Consider the following 9,878-nt stretch of genomic DNA (forward strand, 5'->3'; position numbering starts at 1 on the left):
TAAGCACTAGCAAAGCTAGGCCCATGTCCCAATTAGGAAATTGGATACCTATACGCCCATGCCCAAGTCAACGAGGCCATTGTGATCATCTACCTTGTAATCCCTCTTAACAAGCCCTTTGACAAATTTCAATAGGAAATATCAAAAATTCTTGTCAGATTTGTACACATGCTTTAGAAAATCAATCAACAATCATCTGATGTAAGTCCTTTAAAACGAGTTCATATTCACACATGTGTGCCTCCAGGTAGTACTACTTAGAATTCATGTAATTACTAAAAATTGAGTTTTAAATTATTTTTTGGGGAGAAGATAAATAGAGAACTAAATGTGCACTTGCACAACAATACAACTCTTGGATGCCATTTTCTAAGACTTAATTACTTTTAATGTTGAAATGCTCAGAACTCAAAAGATTTATAAAATACCAAAATAATCACACCTATAGAATTGAATGAAATATTAAATGACTTAAATTGAACTTTACACAATCAAGAATTATGCATACAGTTGGGATGTAGGAAACAAAATTCATTAAGATATATAAGGCTCTGTATTTGAGTGTGTACAAACATCACAGGAATGAGGTGTCCCTATAGTTAAAACCCTTCTCTTTTCTAGACCTTACAATTTTGCTATCCACACAAAAAGAATACTATTCATGGATCTAGGTACTTGCAAAGATTGTGAATGTGCTAGTCATCATTGACACAACTATTTGGAACAATATTAGTGTGGGAAAATATTTCAAGGTTCACAATCCCTTGAAAAACAATATTGGGGTCTCGCACCTCCCATACTCCCATTGTTTGCTTCCATCTTCTGTATGGAAATTTCATTGACAAGCCTTACTTTGCAATATGGTATCTGCATACCAATTCTCACCAATAATAGATCATTTGATGTGGCATAAGCATGCCCAAAGAGGAATCTCTCTTGTGAGGGAAGCTCTCAAGATAAATACTCTACATATAAAAACTTGCCAAGGTCCACATAAATAGCTTCAAAGCCACCTGTGAAAGATTCCATTGACTCTCACTCTGTAAAGTTAGATGGAGAAATATATGAAAGAAAAACATGCCAAATTATGCATATAGTAAAGCAACCTAAGAGGCAAAATCATAAATGGTACAATCCAAAGGATTTAAATAGAATCAGAACATGTACAGTTTGCAAGAAACCTAGGTTGAGGCAAAGACATGTCAAGCACCAATAGAGAGGCTATATACACATGTTGTACCTTTGGTAGACACTTGCCATCTTGATTTTTCTTGAAACCCATGATCTTCCCATTCCAATGATGTGTCTGAGAAGAAATATGTTTTCTTCTTGTGTAGAATGCATAAACTTAGCTACATTTTCACCAACATAAATAATTTGTAATCATGATAACAAGCGAAGACCTGATATCGTCTTGCACATTGTACAACTTATCGAGTCAATAAAACTCCCACGTTGACGAGCACCTAAAGAAGCCATGAAAGCAATGCAACACATGCTTTGACAAAAATGAAGATAGTTCATATACACAATTTTTATTAGTGTGGCATAGCAAGAAATGCTAAGATATATACAAAGACAGACAATGGGACTGCTACAAATCTCCACATGCAAGATGAACACAAAAACTAACATGGTGAATGAGAAAAGATACAACAACATTGGAAATAGGAATGAAGCTCGCTGTCCTTACCGACACATATGCTGAAGAAGCCTAATAATCTTACCCAACAATGCCCCTATGCCAAACCTCAAAGATGATGTGGATGAGTGAGGGGAAATCATTTCAGATCTAGATGAGGAACAAGGACCGAGTAAGGTGTTGATGAGATACTGCTTTAGATCTATACCTTCATGTTGAGGTTTGAAGATGAGGTTGAGTGATTAACCTCACCTTCACACCTAGATGAGAAAGAAGGACCAAAGAAGGTGTTGATGAAGATACTTCAGAAGTAGTCATGTTGCAGATCTGCAGTTTTCCATAGAGATGTGAAGGTGAGACTGAGTGATCAATGGAGAAGGGAGGTATTGATAAAGATACCTTAGAAGTATCCAATGTTGTAGATCTACAGCTTTCTGTAGAGGTGTGAAGGTAAGGCTGAGTGATCAATGGAGAAGGGAGGTTTCAAACCTCTGTTGCAAGAGGTATTTGGAGGGAAAAGTGGGCTTGAAGAAGGAGATGCAGGTCTCATAGCTAAAGGGGAGTGAGAGTAGATGTAGCAGCCTCAGAGAGAGTAAAGAGGAGAGAGAGAATGTCAGCACGTTTTTTGAAAGACCCGTTTTAGGGAGGGGGGAGTCAATAGCCTCTAGAGAGAGAAAGAGTGGATTTTTATCCCAAATTTATGGAAAAAGGTTCAAATTTTCTTGTTTTCTCATTTCATTAATAAAGAAGAGACCCCTCCACCTCTAGGCCTATAAGTTTGAACACTTAATTTTGTAGCATGCCACACCCACCATTTCAATCCCGAGAGATTCACCATGGAAAACTTACCGCACCACGTAAGTGCAGGGGAGGGGGGTTTTTTAACAAGTTATATAAGTGTATAAGTTAGGGACATGCCCCCAATAATTTATCTCCCAAGCTTCAAAATAAGGAAGGGAGGTATCATATTTATTGGGGGGGGGGGGGGGGGGGGGGGGGAGAGGGGACTGACCCGGGTTGATTACTTGTAACAATTGGTCGACAATGTGCACTAGAACTCGGATGAATTAAGGGAAATTTTTTTATTGGGTCACACATCAAATTTTGCATCAAGCAGGTCATAGATAAGGGCTGATTTGGAGCAGTTCAAAGGTTGATTTACACCAGCTTTGGATGGGTCAAAATTGGATGAGTAGCCAGAGTTCAGGTTGATCATGCATATAGTTTGAAAGTCAAACTAAGACACATTGAGGGTACGTCTAGTTATCAACATAAGTGATTCCTTAGTACATTGCCAGTCACTATGCTATACACTCTTTGTTAGATCATGTGAGACCTAAATTTTCTATGTAAGATAGGGGTATGATATTTTTCTTCATAGATTGTCATATAAGCATAGAAGGTGGGTCATATTCCCTAATATGAGTGGTATATAGGGGTTTTACCAAAGTTTTCCGCTCGCAGTTGGCATCCCATTTTGTATATAGAGTGAATCCCCCGGGATTTCAGTCCACATGGTAGTCCCCCATTTTCTCATTCCTTAATCTCCTTTTTAATCCCATGGCAAATAAAGAGGCACTTCTATACCCCATTCCCTTCCTAATGTTCTTTCGAGATTCCTCCAATTCACCAGAGTAAAAGGATGCTTGGTATGGAGAAAAAGTACGAGGGTCACCATTGGTCTTGACCAACATCGGCCAACATGGCTATAGATTGCAATGTGCATTTGAGTTATTGTCTTGGAAGTCTTCAATGTTTCAGAGTGACGTGCCCTTTTTACCTTGGTGAAGGAGATACAATGATGGCTTCTTTCATGGACATCTCGACAGACAAATCAGCATGGGCTATCCTCCTAGTGAAGGTGAATCTAAAATAACCTGCCACTATTGTGACAAAACGGCCACTTGTTCAAATATTTTCAAGTGTATGATCTATTATGTGATGCCAAAGAAAACAGTAATAACACATTTGGTGATTCATCTAGGATTGCATAACTACAATGTTCAGCCAGGTACTAGAAGGACAGCTCTTGAAAAGGTGCGCAATCTTGCTAGGACAGTTTTAAAGATTGAGAAGGGGGGTTCTAGAAAAGTAAAGATGTTAGCTACTCGTCAAATACTATTCCAATATTTGACTAAAGAAGATGATTTAGAAGCCACTAATGTAGAGCTTAACCATTTTCTTGAGGAAATGGTGCCACTTGTTTAGAATAGGGGATTCAAAAGTATTGTATTAAATGAGAAAGCTAAAAAAGGTCAGGTTGTCAGTGATGGATATGACAATATACTATTGCTACAAAAACGGCATATTTTTTTCATTCTTTCATGGAAGTCGTTTTCTAGGCCAGGGTGGACCTAGCAATAGAATCAAAATGATGTTATGTATTCAAAATGACCGTGAAAGGATGTGCTTCTGTTGGGGTGCACGTTGATCATACTCATCAAATTGAAGGATGGGCAATTATGTCCTGCTTGGTTTATGATCCTGAGTAAGTGATTTTCTGAAAATATATTAGATAGCATATTTTGATATAAGTCACCTTTTATTACTGGGTTAATTTTATTTGCGAGTTAATCAATTCGTGTTTTTTGGATAAAAGTGATGCTTTTTCGAGTTTATATAAGCATTGAGCTCTCTCATATGTATGCTCTCTATGGTGTCATTGAGGTAGGTGAAATAAGTACCGAGAGAAGGAGAGAGAAGAAGAACTAAACGGAGAGAGAAAAACATACTTGTAGAATAGAGATAGGATAGGGGTGTGAGAGTACCGATAAACGAGAGAAAAACACACACACATGCACAGAGAGAGAGAGAGAGAGAGAGAGAGAGAGAGAGAGAGAGAGAGAGGGTGTGTGAGGGATAGAGAGAGAGAAAATGCCAAAGTGGAAGCGGTAGCCAAGAGGGAAAATCATTTGCACAATAGTCGAATTGTCATTTTTGCAATGATCGGGGCATAATATTCATAGCGCATAAATCAAGCATATATTATTCCACACTCCATTAAAGAAATTAGTGGTGTTTACTCATGGCACAAATAGATGCTTTTCAAGATTTGGGACTGCTCATGGCACTAGCATATGCTTCTACCGGTTGCCTAGCAATATTGTGAGTGCAAATTGGACCAACATCTAAATTATTTCCGAGATATTGTGGGCCTTTTAATATACCCAAGTGAGTTGGAGACATGGCTTACAAACTCTCTTTATCTCCGCACTCTTGTATTCATCCAAGTGCTTGTGATTGTAGACTGAAGTGGTCCTTTTTAAAAAAATAACATGTCCATGGGTGAGCCAAAGACAGAAAGGGTGTTGTTAATGACCGAGAGGATGTATGAGTGGTCAAGCATATTTTTATGCACTCATGTTTGGAACACTCTTTGGTGGTCCACAAATGTATCATTCTTTTGTTGATTACAACCTATCATATCAAGTAAATTTTTTTCTTCCTCTAATTTATCCCCTGTATATAAATTCTAGAAGGCACAACTACATGCATTTACAAGTTATCCTAATTCCTTTTTTGAGAGAGGTTTAATTCAGAGCTTTCTTTTATTAGAAAGACCTTTGTTGTTGCAATGAAGGAGATAGGCTTTTGTGAAAGTGGAGGAAGTTGTTTTCATAATCTCTGTACTGGTGAACAACCTATAGTTTTCTCTTCACACAGAGAGTGAGACCTCAATAAATTTGTCCATTTCTCAAATAAGCATAACAAAAATAATATCAACCTAATGTATATTGACCAATAAATAGGAGTTAGGGTTTGAGTATGACCACAATGCATGGTTTATGATAGTGAACATCATGCTAGGTAATTCTTTTAAAAAATACTACTACTAGAAGAAATCATTGAGTCAAAGGTGACATTTGAGCATTCAAACTTCAAGAATTCCCTATTCAAATAATAATATGACATCTTTTATAGCCAACAAATCACCTAAATAATGCAGTGTATCCACCCACGTGAAGAATCCAAGGCATTAGTAATCTTAAGAGCATTAGTAGCCAAAGGCAGGTAAAAGCAAGTGAAAGGCATAGGAGTATCATACTACTACCATGGCATAAAATTTCATAATTAGAGGCCATGTGAAAATACAAGCGAGTTAAAAAAGGGAGCTTTTCACTTAGAGCTTTTGGAAAATTAAAGAGCTTGATTAGCAATCTCATCATTATATTTTTTTGCATTTGTCAATGTCTTGCATGCAAAATTCCCTATGCCTTCAAAACAAAAAAAGAAAAGTTAATCACATTTGGATAAAAGCACATGATCCACAATCATTAAAAGTAGCTCATACCTACTTACATGTGTCCGTGTTAAGCATACCTTAGATTCTGCTTGAAAAAGTGCATCACATTTGGGATGCATGCAAACCAAAGCATTGCAATGAACATCCCTAATTAACATTCTCATCCCTTTTCTTTGGACCATTTCAATGTTTTGCATATTGTTGCATGCCAAAATTGTAGACAAGAATCTTGACGAGCACACTATATGATTTCATCAATACAACACACTTTTCATACATGCCAAACAAGCATGATAGTATATACCAAGAGCGTATGACTAACAATTTGATCATGAATTTTTTTTGCCCATGTGCAAAATGTTACATGCCTTGAACATGCAAAAATAGGTGATCATGTCTGGAGAGAGTCCCTTGCTTTGGAGCGGATGAAAACAACTCAGGCCTTAGTCCTGGCCACCTCAGACATACCATGCACTAAGTGCAACTTCAAGAGATAACATCTCGAGCATGAAGTTTATCAACCACTTATGCTGATTTGGTGAATATACCGTGTACTGTTGTGTTTTCTTTTGACGGTGCAAGCATCGACTCCTACTGTCATGGCTGGGTGGGAGTAGTGACCAAATTTGAAATCCTCTCAATATTTTGGTGTGTCAAATAGACGTAGGTATCATGAGGAGTAAGCACAAATTTTTTATTGATATGTACAAAGAGACGAGTCAAAGAGTTTGTGTTTTATCATGCACTCTGCTACTTAGCGGTTGAGAGGGAGAACCAGCACCCCGATTAGTGCGGGTAATGGTTGAGGGGCTAGGACATATCCATAGCTGCAGTCCCATGTGGGCATCATTATTTGCGGTAGTAGCTTGAGTGAGTGTAGCATAGTCCCCATCCTCGGCAAAAGTTCCTCATGCTTTCCACCTCGCAAATTGGCCATTGTGGAAGATTGTGATTGGGCAAGCATAACGAATGGTGGACAGACATTGGGCAACAATGAGTGTCATGCGTCAGTGCTTGGTCGAGGGCAGTATGCACCACACCCTCTGATTCAACATCGAGAGCATTAGTGGCCTCATTCAAGAGTAAGATAGGTAAATCTTTAAAGAGGCCAACGTTCTCCCACAAGTCAACCAGAATCCCCAAAAATTTTCCACATCAGATAGGCTACATATGAAACTTCAAAGCCTACATAGTACATTGACACTTCAAAGCCTTCATAGTGCATATGAAACTTCAAAGCCTACATAGTGTTTAAATCTCTATGGCCATGATCAAGCTCATCCATCGGTGGAGCATTGGGTGTGGCTAACTTAGAGCTGGGAGACATTGGCTGCCTATACAGGTGTGGGTGCATGACTCCTCCGTGCTAGAATCAACTGCCGTAGATATGTCGTTCTCCGTTGAATCATGATGAGAGCTAGCTGGCGTGATTACATTCAATTCTAGATTAGGATGGGAATACTCCTCGGCGGTTTCAAATTCAGGCACAGGATTACCACATTCAAAAAAAGGTGGGCCTTTCTCAAAGTCAAAATGACTTGCATGACCATTGACTAGTGAAACCGTTGTACAAATTTTGAGACAGAACTATATGGGATCCGTATGCTTGCATGCGATATTGATAATTCCTATAAAAGCCATGGTGAACTTTGTCAGTTTACATGCACTATGCACTTGCAAGCATCGTAAAAGTGAAGCTCTAATTATTATGTCTTGCCATGCAATAAATAGATTGATACAAAAGGGGCAAAGGACGTCCAGAAGAGTGTTCTAGTGGAAGGAGAGGAAGAAAGATTATAAGCAGAGAAAACAAAAACCATCATTTTTACAAAGTAAATAAGCCTTTGCATGTATACTGTATAGTTAATTGTCCTCTTACAATAGGCAAAGGCTACATTGATCGACACCATCCTATGTTAGCTATGTTAAAAACTTAATCATCAAAATTACCACCACTTGGTTGTCGATGCTACGATCCCAAACTCGCCTTATCGATGCTTTTAGTTACAATAATCTTTACACATGCGTTCTCGTTCTGTTCTCGTCATCATCGACCCTTAATGATCCTTCAGAGTAATTAACGTCAGAGTGCTTTCTTACTATCCTTTCTCTTTTGTAATATTGCTCAAAGAATTCTTGATTGGCCTTCTCTAATTCCTTCCAAACTGCAAGCTTAAACATAGTATAGCATGGATTAAGACAGAAGAAAATAATCAAAGTCCAGTTGTCAGCAATGTTTATATGTAAACCTTAATTAAGTAGATGTGATTAAATGTATTAGTTTGATTGAATCAATTAGATGATTGAGATTGGCTAGCAAGGGATTCACACCTATGCGGGTGACGATGGGATTAATTCCGGCATGCTGGAAGAGCACTTTGACGCATTCTTCTTTGTCTAGACAGAGAGTGAGGCAACGTTCTATGAAGTGATGCACCTGCAATTCAGAGAAGCGAGCTTGCATGCGTAATTAATGACGTTATCTAGCAGACCTATATATGTATGTTGGTTGATAATTAAAACCCTAATTGACTTAATAATCAAGCTCTAGCACATATTTGTAGCTAAATGAATAGAGCATAAATAAATGATTATAGGCATGCACGCTCATGGCCTTTCTAATGAAAGATTGCAAAGCCTCATCCATCACATTTTCTATTCCTGTGCTCAAATTCGTTGATGATGATGCGGTGTTGGCGCTAGCTGTGCCGCAGCTTAATGCACTGGCGGCCGAGGTACTTGAGGAGGAGAATGACCTGCATGAAGCTATTGATCTCATGTGTTGTTGCTTGCTCGCAAAGACAAGAAAAGACAGTGGTAGAGTCTATAGAGTAGAAGACGTGCAACACTTATACTAGCAGTTCAGAGCATTGTAGGATGATTACGGTGACAGTAGAGTCTAGGCATGCCCTAGACATGTACACATAGTGCTGAAACCACTCCAGTCTCCAGAGTTACACACTCATGGCGTCCAGACAGTGTCGACAGTAGTGTCAGGATACCAGTACTATATTGAGCCACGCGCTTATATTAGTATGAGCATAGGCCCAAAGTACAGTACAACGTCCTGTTTTGCAGAGAAATTGAATTACTCTGATTAGCCTATAGTTAAAGACGCTATTGATGATCTCCGAGACAATGGTTTCAAAGACGCTATTGACGATCTCAGATCACGATGTGTCAAGTAAATCTGTGCTTGTTGCACTAAGAGCTCCAGCATGGGAACAGTTATGTCGACGGCCACGGTCTGTGAGAAAGAGGCCCTAGGAAGTACTCCAGCTATGTTGACAGCCACAGCCTGTGAGAAAGAGGCCCCAGGAAGAGCCATTATATAGCTTCTAGGGAGGTTTTCTTTTAGTGAGCCCGCGGCCAGAGCACACGGATCAACCAGTCTAGAGTAGCGCACGCGCTGCCGTTTCCCTTGGCCGCCGCTGGAAAGACCTTGCGTCCTCCTGGGGAGCACACTGAGGGAGCAGTGTGCGCACTGCTTCTTCATGGTGCTCTTTGCAAGCATATTGGATCTCCTACATGACCACGTCACATGATCATGTGTCCACCTGGTGCAGGCACATGCGAAAAGAAATAGATTCTCACACAAAGAGAAAGGCGAACGTGTTTTGCAAAGGCACCTTCCCCTCAACAATCTTGCTCAAATAGACCATGGGTGGGGGACGTGGGCAAACAAATTTGTTTAGCAATACGCAACCAATGACCAACATGCACATTGCTTGTGTGATTGGAGGCTACATACCGATCAAAGGAGGTGATGGGGACTGGCCCTAGCACCCTTGATCTCAAGGGTGCCAATGCCCCTTTACTGGCAGACTTGCCCATCAAGTAGCAACCCACGAGTATCCTACTCCTAAAAGCGAAAAAACAATAAGACCACAACTAGCTTAGTATATAGTGACAAATAAAAAAAAGACCACAAATAGCAAGTGTTTATGTGTGTGTATGCAATTGTATTTGTGTGTGTGTCTTACAACAAGTTTA

General features: G+C 39.4%; 2 pseudogenes; both read right to left on the bottom strand.

Annotated features, from left to right (window-relative positions):
- Positions 1-7,011: 7,011 nt before the first annotated feature.
- LOC147454183 (uncharacterized) lies at positions 7,012-7,526 on the bottom strand (annotated as a pseudogene).
- Positions 7,527-7,854: 328 nt separating this feature from the next.
- On the bottom strand, positions 7,855-8,664 carry LOC147454184 (uncharacterized; annotated as a pseudogene).
- Positions 8,665-9,878: the final 1,214 nt, after the last annotated feature.

Source organism: Adiantum capillus-veneris, chromosome 7 (genome assembly GCF_014529385.1).
Source record: "Adiantum capillus-veneris isolate H3 chromosome 7, ASM1452938v2, whole genome shotgun sequence".
In the NCBI taxonomy this organism is placed as follows: domain Eukaryota; kingdom Viridiplantae; phylum Streptophyta; class Polypodiopsida; order Polypodiales; family Pteridaceae; genus Adiantum; species Adiantum capillus-veneris.